Genomic DNA, 16,353 nt, shown 5'->3' with positions numbered 1-16,353 from the left:
TAAGGACCTTGACTACTGTGTCACAATATAGTTACACACGTTCATTCTACAGCCATGAACATGAGAAATATATATTAATTTTAATAAACATATATATATATATATATATATATACAAGCATGTATATAAGTATAAAGAGACAGAAAACAGGAACACGATGATTATGTAGCAAATGAATGAAATCGAGTGATGAGTATACGTTTATTATATATTAACAATATCTCAATGACCGTAATTATTTTTTTTATAAATTAATGTCGAGCTATTTCATACACACGGATTTAAATCAATTAATTATGAATGAATTCTTTGCATAATCCTCTTTATTATTTTTACTACGTTTTTTTAAAACCTTGAATATGATTAGTAATGTCTTTTTTATTTTTTTTAACAAAACGGAAATATCATTTGATATAATCTAGTAGACTTCCCGTGGAAACGTAATCACTTAATCAGTTTTCAGATCTCAAAAAAAGAAAAAAATTTGCATTAGCATGGAAACATTTTACTAAATCTTGCTTCCTTATTTTAATCCCACTTCCGTTTGTTTTTGTGAATTTTTTTTTGATAAGTGTAAAATAGTACACTGTAAAAAATCATCGGGGTAAGTCCAAGTGGTGTAGGTGTTAAAATCCGCGGTGTAAATATTCTGTACCGGTGTTAAAAAAAATTATCCGGTGTTAAAATAACACCGCTGCCGGTGTAAATATTCTTTACCAGTGTTAAAATATTTTACTTTGAATATTTTTACTTACTTGATCACTATACTTGTTAATAAATTATATTTTTTATTAATTTTCATAAAGAACTGACATTTTTTGTGTGTTTATAGTCTTTAAAGTTAATACTCCAAGGGGACGCAGTTTACCCCGCTTTTACACCACACTGTGAAAAACTCCCATTAAATTTTACTATGGGTGCATCGTAACACCGGGCCATAAGAAAACTGGTACAAAATTTACAAGTGTCCCATAGTAAACAAATGCGCATAGGTCCCAATCGTGTCGTCTGCGCATACCCTTTAATATGGGACACTTGTAAATTTTGTACCAGTTTTCTTACGGTCCGGTGTTACAATGCACCCATAGTAAAATTTGTTGGAAATTTTTCACAGTGCAATTAACACTGGCGAATTACGCCTTCTACACCGGTGTAATTTCATTTTAACACCGGGCGGAGTTGAAATGAGTCCATTTTTAACGCCACTCTTTTTACATTGTATACACAGTTAGACATTTTGTGTTAAATTCAACAAAAATCATGCGTTGCAAATGGTCTACACCAATTTTGGTATTAATTCAATACATTGCGCTTGTGTTGATCTTTAACACAAATTTTGTGTTAAATAATTGAACACAAAATCTATTATTTTGACAGAAAATTTGTGTAAAATTAACAGACTTTTCATGTTAAAATTAACCAATAAATATAAGCACATAACCTAACAAACTCAAGTATGCTGATGTAACCTTAGTACAACTTATGTCAATTTAGCAAACTATTAGTTCGATTTTCGGTGATTTTTCTAAAAAACGGAGCTATGAATTATCCTCCCGTAAAATGAAAATAAAAAAATCATTGAACCTGATCTTAAAAATATTAAAGTTATCTATGATTAGGGGAGACCGGGTCAAGACGGTCCACCTAAGCCGATTATTATTCTTTGTGGCTTTTAACCATCAAGTCGATTTACTCTCGTCCAACTTTAACTCAATCCACCAAAATTTTGGTGAAGCTCCTGAAAAAAAAATTTTTTTTGGGGCAAGACGGCCCCCTCCGAAAAAAAATGAAAAAAAATTTTTTTTTTTTTAATTGTAAAAAAATTTCCCGCGTTATAAATGTTTATATTTTTCTCTTTAACAACTGTATTTACTTTTATATTACTCGAAATAACCTTTTTTGATATAATACGAGTAATTTGTTCACTTCTGTAGAAAAAAATTGAGTGTTTTAATTTTTTTCCAAACATATTACCAAATAAAAGAATTAACCAAAGAATGATATTTCTATTAAATTAATCATGACTAGGTTATAATAATATGAAATACATTTTTTTTTATATTTTCTGAGTGGTTCATTTTGCCCCTAGTTTCACGTATAGGGCTAAAAATGAGTAAATAATCTGAATTTGTGATAATTAAAAGAAAACAAGAAAAAAAAAATTTGGTTAATTTTTGTGGTAGGCCTTCTTGCCCCAGGGGGCCGTCTTGCCCCGTCTCCCTTATATTTAATTATAAATCAATTATAATCCAAGTTTCCGTGCAGACAATCCTGTTACAATGATTTGCTTGGTTTTAGTAATGAAGAAACGCGCGGGTGTTTAGCTAAACACAAATTTTGTTTTAACTTTTGAATAACACAAGAAATGTCATATTCCAAATTTTCTAATCATTAACATAAAAAATCTGCTAAAGTAAAATAACGCAAACGGTTTGTGTTGAATCAACAGATTTCTCGGTTGAAAATCAACCCCAAATAATTTTAAAACACGAATAGACAAAATTTTTAACTGTATATATATGTGTATATATTTATAATAATAAAGACAGTTAAATAGACGGTAAAGATACGGATTCAGACTTGGAGAGTGAAAGAATGTTGAAATAAAAAAAAAATAATAAATAAAAAAAAAAAACACATTCAAGTGAAGTAAAAAAATAGTCGAGTGCAAAGAAGGTCATTGACTTTGTTGGCAGGATTTGTTTTGCTTGGTGAAACGACGAGTCACTTTAAGAATTTACTACTGCCAATTGAAAACTTTATAGGTTTTATTTTACTTAAAATTTAAATCAACTCTTCACTATTGTAAATTATTTGTTTTTATTTTTAGTTTCTTTTAACCATATATTCAAGAAAGAGAAAATGGGCCTTCAAATCTGTACAAAGAGGCAACTTAGACATTGTGGGGTAACTTGGGTCTCTAGCATAACTTCTTTAAAAAATATGAAATCCGAAACTAATCCAAAACAAAGTCTTTTAAATTTTTTTGGAGGCCCATTTTCCCCGAAATTTTGAATTTTGATCACTAGGTCATATTGATACTGAACATTTTACGGAATAAAAAAAAGTAGAACACTTTTATTTGCAAGTAAAAGAAAAATCACTATTGATATTTTTTGTAAGCGGCCCATTTTGCCTCGCTTCGTAGCTTGATATTTTGGTCTAAAAAAGTAATTTCTAAAATTTATATGAAACCCGGAGTCTTCAGCAAAGGTTATATTATGGTATATTATCACAATTAAAGGATAACAGAAATATATACAAGAAAAAAATTAAAAAAAAATTACAAATAATTTGCGATATAAATTTACCAATAAGACAAACAAAATAAATGCTAAATAAATAATACCCTGACACACATTCTATAGTGTCAACAAATTCCCATTTGGCACAACAATAATTGTTTATTAAAAATAAAAACACAACATTCTTGGCAACACATGTCTGTGCAAATAAATATAATGACAACAAATTGAATGGATGCATGTAATGTAATTAGAAAAATTTATGTATAAATTTTAAAAAAATTCCGTAAGAGAAATAAATTAGACATTTTTTTTTTTGTTGATAGTATTCGCTCCGAAAAAAAACTAGGAAATTTTTTTAACGAGGCTATATTACAGTTAATTGATGAGACATCCGTCAGTTACATCAAAAGCATAATTGTTTCTGATCGATTTTTACTTTACGAAACATCAACCGTCTGGCAAACCAATTTGGAAAAAAAATGTCAATAAAGTATTTAATAAAAAATATTTGCTAATTTTTTTCCTCAACTTAACGACAGCAAATAAAAAATTTAAAAAGTCAAAGTTTGAAAAAACAACTTTTTTATTTACTTGCCATTATTTTTTTTTTTTTTTTTTTTTTTTTTTTTTTTTTTTCATGCAAAATCTCAATTTTAAACAAAACTTTATTAAAAAAAAAAAAACAAAAATAATAATTTAGAAGGACCTCGTTATAAGACTATTAGTTTCTCTACTCTCTCAACTCTGAAAGTTAACCGATGCCTAATAATTTTTGGATTTTTTTTAAAACGATAAATTAATAAAAAAAAAAAATATTTGAAAAAATTGCACGTGTAGATTTTTCAATTTTCTACATGTGCATTTTTTTTTTTTTTTTTTTTTATAACTGACTCATCAATAATAAAATCCGAAAATTTTTAATTATCTACTAACTTCGATGATCTTGAAGTTGGCAGATAATTAACAATTTTATAATTTTTTTTACAATTTAATTAAAAAAAAAAAACTAAAAATATGCACATGTAGAAAATTAAAAAATCTACACGTGCAATTTTTTCAAATATTTTTTTTTTTAATAAATTACCCTTTTGAAAAAAATCAAAAAATTATTAGCTATTGGCTAACTTCATAAATAAGTAAAAAATTTTTTAAATTTTCAAAAATCCAAAATTACTGTCCATTTTATCCACAAAATTTTCAAGCTTCAACAGCCCAGCTACAAAAATATTTTTTTATAAAAAAAATTTTCCTTCCCCCACTCTCGCAATTCGTTTCCTTATTAACGCAAAAATATTTTGACTAAAAATTTCAATTGCAAATAAAAAAAAAAAAAAGTCTATTGAATAAACAATCAATAGTCGTTATCACGATAAAAAAATAAACATAAATAAAAATAATTTAAATGAAATTAATAATAATAGCAAAGTGTCAAATAGATAAAATTTTATTACAGTAGAAAATTAATTGTCTGCTCAAGTGTCCTTGTATTTACTCCTTAACTCTACTCTTATTACACACATTCACACACAGTCATACGCATACGTAATATTATTAAGCCTCCTTCCCCCTCTCTTTTCCTTCCCCCTCTTCCTCTAGTACGTCAGTAGTCTCCCGCTCCTTTCATCAGCAATTCGTTGGCAATTCGCGCAGGGGAAATTTTATTCCCCACTTCCCTCGACGTAATTCCATACCCCACTCTTCACCACTTTACCCCCACCGTATTTCCCTAGATTTTCCTCTTGTTCTCCCACTGAAATTTCCCCTTGATAGTCGCTATGTAAGTCACCCACATGTTACCCAGCAGTTTCAGTCTCGCAGCGTAATTTGAAAGTGACAGACCGCGGGCTGGCAATTAAATTTTTATTTAAACTAAAAAAATTCAAATATATTTTATCAGAAGTTGAAACCTAAAAAAAATTAATAAAACAAGCGAAAGCTGTGTACACAATTTAAATAAATAATTAATTTATATTAAATAAAATATTTATTTGTCATCTAGTCGACAATTATCTATAGTATTTCGTTGGGTTAAACTTAAATATTTCCTACTCTTAGCAATATTTTTTTTTACTTTTATATTTAAAATAATTAATTCATTGTCGATAAAGATAAAACGTGTGTTCTGTGAATAATTGTGTGAAACCAAAGTTATTTTTTATATTTTTTTATTAAATCTATCTATCAATCAGATATCAAAGTTCAGTAAAAGCAAAAATTTAAAAAAAAAAATTTTTTTTTTTTTTCTTAAAAATCTATACTAATTTTTTTTTATACTAATTACCGGATAAAAGTGTGGTTATTATTTTTATAATTAATAAATTATCGTGTTTGAAGAGGTGCCTTTTTTTATGTCCATATAAAAAAAAAATAATTATCTTTTTTTTATATCTAAGAGGAAAAAAATAAATTGGAGTGGCACACGCTTCACACGTGAGTATTTAATGCTTATATAAAAAAAATATATATGTATAGATATATATAGACATATATATATAGTGTAATATCATATTACACATGATCATCTTGATTTGGTAGCGCATAAACAACTCAACCTTTACTTACACTTGTATGATCTCATTTCGCGAAGATTCTCGATATTTCTATCATTAACATATGACGCGTTCAAAAATTATTTTTGAAAAACAATTAAAAATATTTAAGCTCGACGTGTTAAAATATAATTTTTTTAATCAGTTTTTTTTTTGGAGCAAATTTTATCATTAAACAAGTGTAAGTTCTGGGTTATCGCGAGAGCAAACACTTCGCGACACACATGCGGACTGGAAATTTTTAAATATTTAAATTGAAATTTTTTTTTTTTTTTCAACTTTTTTTTTACGATACTAGTTAGCTGACGTATAATAATACTTTAATTTTTTTTTTAAGTGATGAATAATGAAAAAGAAAATATTTAAAAAAATTGCACTTTTAGTTTTTTTAATTTTCTACATGTGCATTTTTTTAGTTTTTTGTTTTTTATATTTTATTTGTTAAAAAAATGATCTGAAAATTTTTAATTATCTGTTAACTTCTAGATCGTGGTTAGCTAACGTCTAATAAATTTTGAATCTCTTTTAAAACGATAAATAGTGAAAAAAAAAACATTTTGAAAAATTGCACTTGTAGTTTTTTTAATTTTCTACAAGTGCATTTTTTAAGTTTTTTGATTTTTGTATTTGATTTGTTGAAAAAAAGATGTGAAAATTATTAATCATCTATTCAATTCTGGATCATGAAGTTAACTGACGTCTCATATATTTTGAATTTTTTTTCAATGATAAACAATGAAAAAAAAAATATTTTGAAAATTTGCACTATAGTTTTTTAAATTTTCTATATGTGCATTTTTTTAGTTTTTTTGTTTTTTGTATTTGATTTGTTGAAAAAAAGATCTAAAAATCGTTAATTGCTTGCATGAAGTTAACTGACATTTAAAAATTTTAATTCTTTTTAAAACCATAGATAATGAAAAAAAAAAATATTTTTAAAAATTGCACTTATAGTTTATTAAATTTTCTACACGTGCATTTTTCAGTTTTTTTTTTTCCGTAATTAATTTGTAAAAAAAAAAAAAAATCTAAAAATTGCCTTCTAACCATAATCTTTTTTTCTGCCATTGAGTTTAATCTTCACAAAATATCTCATGACTTTATTACGGACATACGTAATTTTGAAAAATAAATGACACATAGTTATAAATTAAGTTGATTAAATATTAAGTGTAATTTATTCAAATTTATAATTTCGTCCTCGAGTTTTTAAAAACAATAATTATTTTACCGGTGGATAATTTCAAATTATAAATAAATGGAAATAACGAGAAAGTTATAAAGTCGATACATGACGCTGTAGATAATTCCCAATCAACAATTCAGCTTCGATCGAAGTTTAATTATCGTCGCTAATTATTCACTCACACTCTTGTTCTCTCGCGTCAGTTTAATTTTATACGTCACGTCACGTCACATAAATTTATTATTATTTTATAACATATATAACAACAATAACAATTCCAATAAATCGATATTAATTTATTTAACATCAAAAATATATCAGAACTCATAGAAATGCAGCCTTGACTTTTTTTATCGCACTAGAGTTTTCCTTTAAAATTTTGTCCACGGGCATGACGGCCTTCAATTTAAATTCAACAAAATCTGTAATCAATTTAAACAATATTTACCTTTACTTAATATATATTTTTATAAATTTATTTGTTTGTGTTACATAAATTTTCGCATGTTAAGTATATATATTTTTCCACTTAATAAATTTATCGTTTAAAAATTTATCGTCGGACATTAATTATTTTTATAACTAATAAATTATTTTTTAAAATTATATTTGGTGAAAAAAAAGTAATAAAATACCAAATGTTATTTATTATTCTTCTCTTTTTAATAATATATATTACACGATAATAAATGGTTGCGGTATGATGTCAACATAATTCTTGTGGTAAACACGAATAGTCGGGGATGTTTACGAATATAAATAAGAAAAATTATCTAATATTACTATATACACCCTCTTGATCCCAGCTCGACCCACTGGCCTATTTTCCATACGATTTACACCCTCTTGTAAACCCTGCTCACTTGTACTCCCTCTATCTCGCCCCTAATATATAAAATAGGGCTTCCAAGTTCAGTCGTGCCCGAGAAAATTATCGGCTAGAGAAATTTCACATTAACATTTTTTTTTTAAGACATTAATTATTAAATTTATTTTCTATTTTATATAAGTTTTTTACATTTTATATAAAATTTTTTTAAGTCTTGAGGGTCTAGTTAGCCGGCGTCTAATAACTTTTGGATTTTTTTTCAAAACTATAAATGATAAAAAAATAATATTTCAAAAAATTACACTTAAAGTTTATTAAATTTTCTACATGTGCATATTTTTAGTTTTTTTTTTTTTTGTGTTTGATTTGTTGAAAAAAAGATCTGAAAATTGTTAATAGTTTAACTTCTGAATCATGAAGTTAGCTGACGTCTAATGACTTTTGAATCTTTTTTTAAAATAACAAATCATAATAAAAAATATTTCGGAAAATTGCACTTGTAGGTTAGTAAATTTTCTACATGTCCATATTTTTAGTTTTTTTTTTTTGTATTTGATTTGTTGACAAGAAGATCTGAAAATTGTCAATCGTCTGTTAACTTCCAGATCGTGAAATTAGCTAATGTCTAATAAATTTTGAATTTTTTTTATTACGATAAATAATGAAAAAAAAAATTTTTTGAAAAATTGCACTTATAGTTTATTAAATTTACTACATGTGCATTTTTTTATTTTTTTTTTTTTTTTGTATTTGATTCGTTAAAAAAAAATCCAAAAATTGTTTGTCATCTGTCAATTTCTGGATCATTAATTTATTTCGTATAAAAATTATTATCACTTAATGAAAGTCATTAAAGTACTCTTGATAATATACTATAGAAAATTGAAAGTCAATATGGATTTTATTTTAATCCAAATTTACTTGCTACTTACAACTATTTCTGACAAAAAAACAAACTTCGCATATGAAGTAAATAGAGAGTTTTTTTTTCAACGGAATAATTTTTGAGTAACGTGGATTTTTTTTTTAATCCAAGTAAAAATATATATATATATATATATATGTATATAAAACGTATAAGGAATTGTGTCAAAAATAAATTTGCCGAAATGACATGTTAAGTTCTAATATATAGATAACAATTCGTTTTTTCATGACTTCAAACTTATCTTGGATAAAAAATCTTTCTTAAAAACTAAATTTGTTTCTTTGGAATTAATTGATATTAAATATGGTGCCCTGGTTACCTTGCATTTTATAATTTCACAAAGATATTTATAAAAAAATGTATTATTGTCGAGTGCCAATTTTTATTTGGCAGGTCGACGAGAAATCGTTAAAATTTATTGACTGAATTGTATCGGCCAACTATTACGTAATATATAATTGCATTACTGGCATACATACTAATCTCTTATTTTTTTATTCTTCTCTCTTTTTTTTCTGCATGAACTGAAAAAAAAAGTATTTTAAATTTAAATAATAATTCTTTGATCTAAATATTTAAACGCTACTAAAATATAAATTTCATATATTTAAATTTAAATTACTCTAGTTTTACTAAATCACAAATCCCACTTGCATTTGAAATAAAAAAAAAATTTTAATAAATTTGAATATTAATATTTTAACAAAAAAAAAAAAAAAAATTGAATAATTAAATTTTAAATTTATTACTTTTGAAATGTAGAGCAGCACAATGGGGTAATTTGGATTACTAAGAATTAAAAATCTAAAATTATCTCAAAAATTTTTTTTACTGGCTCATTTTGCCCCACATTAAAAAAAATTATTACCAATTTAATTTCATATTAAGTACTTGCAGTTACTAAAGAAAACTCGATATTTTTGTTAGGAAGTAATTTTTACCCCCCACCTCTTTTTGCCCGGGAAATTTTAATATTTAAATTATCGATAAGATAAAATTTATTGACAGAAAAAAAAAATTCTTGGCACAAGAAATATTTTGTATTATGAAATAAAAACAAAAATTTTCTCGGGGCCATAGAAAAAAAAAAATTTTGGTATGAATGTAAATATTTTGGATTCCAGAAAATTTTTTTCAAAACCTCTATTTTCTCAAATAAAGTATAAACCTCCTCTGATTAAGATGAATTTTCTTGAACTAAGACAAAGTCTCTTGGCTCAAAAAAATTTAGATGATCCTGAAGTTAGCAGACAATTAACAACTTTTGTATTTTTTTTTTTTTTCAAATTTAATTACATAAATAAAAAAAACTAAAAATATGCGCATGTAGAAAATTAAAAAAGCTATAGGTGCAATTTTTCAAAATTTTTTTTTTTTATAATTTATCGTTTATAAAAAAATTCAAAAATTATGAGACGTCGGGTAACTTTAGTATCATAAAATCTAGACTTGGTTTCCAAAAACGTTTGTCTTCAAAAATATTTTCTAGACTCAATTTTTTTTTCTGTGTAGAAATTATATTTCTTACCCAATGAAATTGAGTCTTGCCTCAAAAAAATTTTTTCTCATTTCAAGAAAATTTTTTTTCTGAAATTCATAATACAAAAAATTTTTTTTGGACAAGTGGAAATTTTTTGCATCAAGAAATTATTTTTTTCTGTGAAAAATAAAATTACTGATATACCATTTTAAGTAAAATAAAAAAAATAAAAAGTAATATTACTACATTGCTGCAGTCTTAGTTGGTTAAAATAGTAATTTCACATGGCAACATACTCGCACAAGTCTCTATCGGTATAATTAAAGTTGACCATGAATCGACAAATATAATATACGCGCTTTAAATGTCATGTATGTGCTACGCTGCATGTCGTCTTTCTCGTTATGCCAAACGATGATAATTGTTATGTATTATTACTTGATATATATTACATACGTACTATAAACATACTAACTATAAATGTATATTCAATTTTATCAGCACTTGTACACTATTACAATTCATTGATAATGATGCATAACATAAATTTATGTAATTAAATATATATATATATTTTTTTTGTTATTAATTAATTACTAAATTTAAAAAATTTATATTATTAATTACTTGCCATAAAATGGAATTAAATAATAATCTTGTTATACGTCATGAGACTGTGTAAACATAATTATTATAATTAAATACGCATGCTCATAACAAGTCGTATAAAAAATTCGCTTTTTATTTATTTCAATACCAATATATATATAGTCATATATATTTATGTAATGAGCAATAGAAATACGATCTATGATATATCTAATATATATCTATTTATTTATCTGATATATTTGAAATATGATGTGGAAGCTAAAAAAAAAAAATTAAATCCTTGGGATCCGGGTTAAAAAAAGAATTTAAATTTGAATTTTTTGGACTTAAAGTCAAGTCGGCTGAGCCAATTAAGTGAAATTTGACTTTTTATTTAAATCGACACTAAGTGAGTCGAACTATCCAAAATTAAAATGATCCTAAAGTCAGCATAATACTGAAGTTAGCTGACTATTAAATTTTAAATTTTTTAAAAATCAATAAATCAACAAAAAAAAAATATTTGAAAAAATTGCACTTGTAGTTTTCTCAATTTTCTACATGTGCATATTTTTAGTTTTTTTTTTTTTTTTTTTTTTTTTTTTTTTAAATTAAATCGTTGAAAACAAAGTTTGTCAATTTTTTGTTTGCTAACTTCAGTATCATAAGTTAGCAAGCAGCTTACAATTTTTGGATTTTTTTTCCGATGATTTAACTAAAAAAAAAAAAAAAACTAAAAATATGCACATGTAGAAAATTAAAAAACCTATAGGTGCAATTTTTTGAAATATTTTTTTTTTTAATAATTTATCGTTTTTCAGAAATCCAAAAATTATTAGATGTTGGCTAACCTGTGTCATAAAATTGAGTCAGAGTCAAAAATGTTTTTCATACATTTTTGACTTACTTTTGGATAAGTCGACTTACGTAATATACAATTAAGTCAAAAAAGCGAAATTTGACTTGGTTCCGACTTAACCAACTTGACTCTAAGTCAAAAAAATCATTTTTTAAAATTTAAGATTTGATAAATTTGTGAAAGAAAAATTTTGAACTGAAAATAATTAAAAAACTCATGTATCATTGATTTTTTCAACAATTAGTACTAAGCAATAGATGATTTTATTGTAAAGTGGGTAAAATAGTGCTATTTAATACGAAAACAAAATTTTGAAATTTTCAAAAAAACATTTATAAATTTTTTGATGCAAGAGAGGCAAGATGGGTCTACCAATTTTTTATAAATAAAAATTATCAAAAGTAAAATGGTGTTAGAATTTTTTTTAAAGGCAACATGGACAACTGGGGTAATTCGGGTCACTAAAAATTGCGTAAAAAAAATTTCAAAAATCTCAAATAAATTTAAAAAATGTTTACTTGTCACTTTATTTTATTTTTCTCACAAAATATTTTTTTGTTATCAATAAAAGTAATTATTATTAATTTCGATGACTTAATAAAAAAATTGTTTGTTTTTATTATGATTATTATGAGTCTATTATATTGTTGTAGCTTTGGTTGTGATTTTTATTATTTGATGGTTAAGATACTTAAATAAATAGACTACTGAGTCATCACGTGTGGGACATGTGCCAAGTAGAACGTGTGTGTGGTATGTTCGATTAGTACAACAGTACACAGTAGTGGGTTCGATGAACGCCAGACAAACCCGTGAGAATCCATCATTTTAACTTTTTTAAATTAATGTCAAGGGCGTTTATTTATTATAATTATAACTATTTTTTTTTATTACAAATTAAAATTTTTATTTCATTATAAAATTTTTTTCCAAGCGATAAAATTAAAAGTATTTTTTCTAAAATTATTTAAAATTTTCCATTTACTAGAATTATTTATTTTTAAAAAATAAATGTCAATTACTTTATTATCTTTTACATTATTCCACGTTATCTCAGCGATAAAAATATTTTTGTCGTTATCATTTTTCGAGTTATTTCTTTATTTTAAAAAAGTATTACATCAGCTTACTTGAAATGTTTTTTTTTTTATTGTCACTCAAAAAGTTTTTATTTTTGATCAGAAAAAAAATTTTTTTTACACATGTTTATTTACATTTCAATGCAATGGGACCTTTTTTTTTCAAGTCTGACCCGCCATGGGGTTAAATTCCTCTTCGACCCCTGGATCGTAAATAATTTTTTTCTTTTTCTGAAAAATTCTCCCGATTCCCTGATTATTTTTATTATTGCATCAAATAAAGAATTATTTAAAAAAAAAATTAACCCTTAAAAATAATTAATTTATCAAAAGGTTTTACATGGAAAAAACAGAATATTAAAAATTAATAAATAATAGTAAAAAATAGAATCTGTTATCAATGATTAGTACTATTATGTGCTTAATGCAAAGTATTTTACTAATTTTTGTAGATTCCTAAAAACTACTATCAATTATTTCAAAAAGTAACTAAATATTATTACTTTTGGGTATAATACGTGACTTATCAGTGAAAGTTAATTAATTTATGGCATAATCTATTAAAAAGTAATGATTGGTCAAATTAAGAATTGGTATCTTAGATACTGATTTTTCCAGCCGAAAATTTCAAAAGTTACAAACTTTTATTTTATAAATTCGATATCACTGATCAATTATTAGCTTAAAATATCATTTATTCATCATTATAAATTAATTTACAATATACATAAATCGAATAAGTGGTAAATAATAAAATAAAAAATTAGTATACTAGATACTGATTTTTTGCTCATAAAAATACCAAAAATTTTTAACTCTTATTTTATAAATTCTATCCCATTGACTGATAATTAATATAAAATGTTATTTATTCGTTATTATAAATTAATTTATTATATACATATTTCGAATAAGTGGTAAATAATAAAATTAAAAATTCGTATACTAGATCTTTATATATTAATATGTACGTTTACTAATTTTTCGGTTCCTCATTTTTCAAATTTTTCTATGTTTATTTGAATAGTAGTAACTGTAGATACCAATTTATCGATTCTTTTTCATATTAAATTTAATGTACGAAATTACAAATTTTGCTCTTCTATGTGTATCAAATTTTAATATATATTATAGCAATTTTGTAATATATATAATGATCCTGGTTTGATATTAGTATCAAATATACTAATTTTAAGTCGAAAAGAAACTACAAACTATTCAAATTTTGAGCATCATTTTTTTTTCATGTATAGGAATGTCGAGTAAAGAATTTTAATTGCTCATATGATTTATAAAAATTAAATTTGTACTCGAAATCTATAAACAGAAGCACTAAATATAAAATAAACATTTGGATGAATAGACCAACAGATCAATTAATCTTGAATTTCAAAGCTTAAGTCTTAATACAATGCGCTCCCACATATGACCACATACACAGTACATTATTATATATGGTTCGGAAGCTTGTAAACTCTATCTTGCACGTGCGACCAGCAAAATTTCCAACGTGTTTCTCGAACCCAATCACTGATAAGCTAATTATAAATAAAGAAAAAAAAAATTATTTAAATAAACTCATATTGAAATGCAATCCGGTATTCAATCTTGTCTCGAGGATACTTAAAATATTTTTTAATCTCCCGCAAAGTTATTCTAAAATTATACATTGAGACTGTAGATTGCCGGGGATTTAAGTCGAGAATAGATCATTCGTGTTACTTGACAACCGTTACACCTGCTTGACACTCTTAAGTAAATATAGCTATTTATTTTTATATTATTCATTTATATATAGATAAGTGTTATATACTTATAAATGCATCTCTTATTTTTTGAGGCTGGAATTTTTTAAATAAAAATAAACTTACAAGCGGTAGGGGGTGAAAAGAAAATTATTTTAAAAATTTTAAATTTATTTTGAATTATATAAGAAAGGTTACAACCCAGGTCAAAAATAAAACTTGATTTAGACTTGGTCGTCTTAAATCGTGACTAAGTAAGACCAGTTAAGTCAAAATCAAGACGAATTTGCGCGAGTTCGCCTTAGTTACGGGGATACCCGTTTTGCCCCTCATCCCTTACATTGAAAAAAAAGAAAATTTTCAAATTAAATTCAGGTTTTTCAAACAACTATCAGATTTAAAAAATTAATTGACTTATGGACATTAAAAACCCAATTATTAAAATAAAACACATAGTGAGTACACGGAAAAAAATGATGCTCCTAATTTTAATAGTTTGTAGTTTGTTTTTGACTTAAAATTAGTATATTTGATACTAATATCAAACTAGGATCATTATATATATTACAAAATGGCTATTATATATATTAAAATTTGATACACATACAAGAGCAAAATTTGTAATTTCGTATATTAAAATTAATATGAAAAAGAATCGATAAATTGCTATCTACAGTTATTACTATTCAAATAAACATAGAAAAATTTGAAAAATGAGGAACCGAAAAATTAGTAAACGTACTTATTAATATATAAAGATCTAGTATACGAATTTTTCATTTTATTATTTACCACTTATTCGATATATGTATATGATAAATTAATTTATAATAACGAATAAATAACATTTTATATTAATTATTAGTCAATGGGTTAGAATTTATAAAATAAGAGTTAAGAATTTTGGGTATTTTTATGAGCAAAAAATCAGTATCTAGTATACTAATTTTTAATTTTATTATTTATCACTTATTCGATTTATGTATATTGTAAATTAATTTATAATGATGAATAAATGATATTTTAAGCTAATAATTGATCAGTGATATCGAATTTGTAAAATAAAAGTTTGTAACTTTTGAAATTTTCGGCTGGAAAAATCAGTATCTAAGATACCAATTTTTAATTTGACCAATCATTACTTTTTAATAGATTATGCCATAAATTAATTAACTTTCAATGATAAGTAACGTATTATATCTAAAAGTAATAATATTTACTTACTTTTTGAAATAATTGACAGTAGTTTTTAGGAATCTACAAAAATTAGTAAAATACTTTGCATTAAGCACATAATAATACTAATTATTGATAACAAATTCCACTTTTTACTATTATTTATTAATTTTTAATATTCTGTTTTTTCCGTGTATACATATATATGTATATGTACGTTATATGTTTTAATTTTATTATCTTAAAAACCTGTTTTTTTTATATAAATCAAGTTACATATTGCGTATAAAAAAAAGCAAGATCTGTGGATAATTTTTCAAAATATTATTATTAACAGACATATATATATATATATATATATATATATATATATATATATATATATATACATATATATATATATATATATTTCGATTACCCTAAAAAAAATATTTATAAAAAAATTCATATAAAATAAAATTTTAAATTATAAAATAATTTTTTTCTGCATTTCTGCATGATCTCCATAAAAAAAAATAAACGAAAGTTTTAAAATAATATCTTATCTTCTAAAAATATTATTCCATATATAACTAACACACATAAATTTATATACTCATTGGTTATGTGAATCATATCAGCTCATACAAACAATATAGAGTAGGTATTTATCGATCCGACGACACCTTTTTTTTTATTTTTTA

At 24.4% G+C, this 16,353-nt stretch overlaps 1 protein-coding gene across 4 annotated transcripts in view; it reads left to right on the top strand.

Moving 5' to 3' along the window:
* LOC103568435 (protein Tob1) overlaps positions 1 to 16,353 on the top strand; it is a 44,551-nt gene that overhangs the window by 11,802 nt on the left and 16,396 nt on the right. For 2 of the 4 annotated variants that reach the window (XM_008545288.2, XM_008545286.2), the window contains exon 1: positions 5,038 to 5,678. The exons of the other annotated variants lie outside the window; for them this stretch is intronic. The gene's annotated coding sequence lies outside the window, so the exon portion shown is untranslated. Of the gene's footprint in view, positions 1 to 5,037; positions 5,679 to 16,353 lie in introns of those variants that run through there. 4 annotated transcript variants of the gene reach the window in all.

Source organism: Microplitis demolitor, chromosome 2 (genome assembly GCF_026212275.2).
Source record: "Microplitis demolitor isolate Queensland-Clemson2020A chromosome 2, iyMicDemo2.1a, whole genome shotgun sequence".
In the NCBI taxonomy this organism is placed as follows: Eukaryota; Metazoa; Arthropoda; class Insecta; order Hymenoptera; family Braconidae; genus Microplitis; species Microplitis demolitor.
Note: the sequence above shows the minus strand (reverse complement) of the source record. Positions and strands in the feature narration are given on the sequence as shown.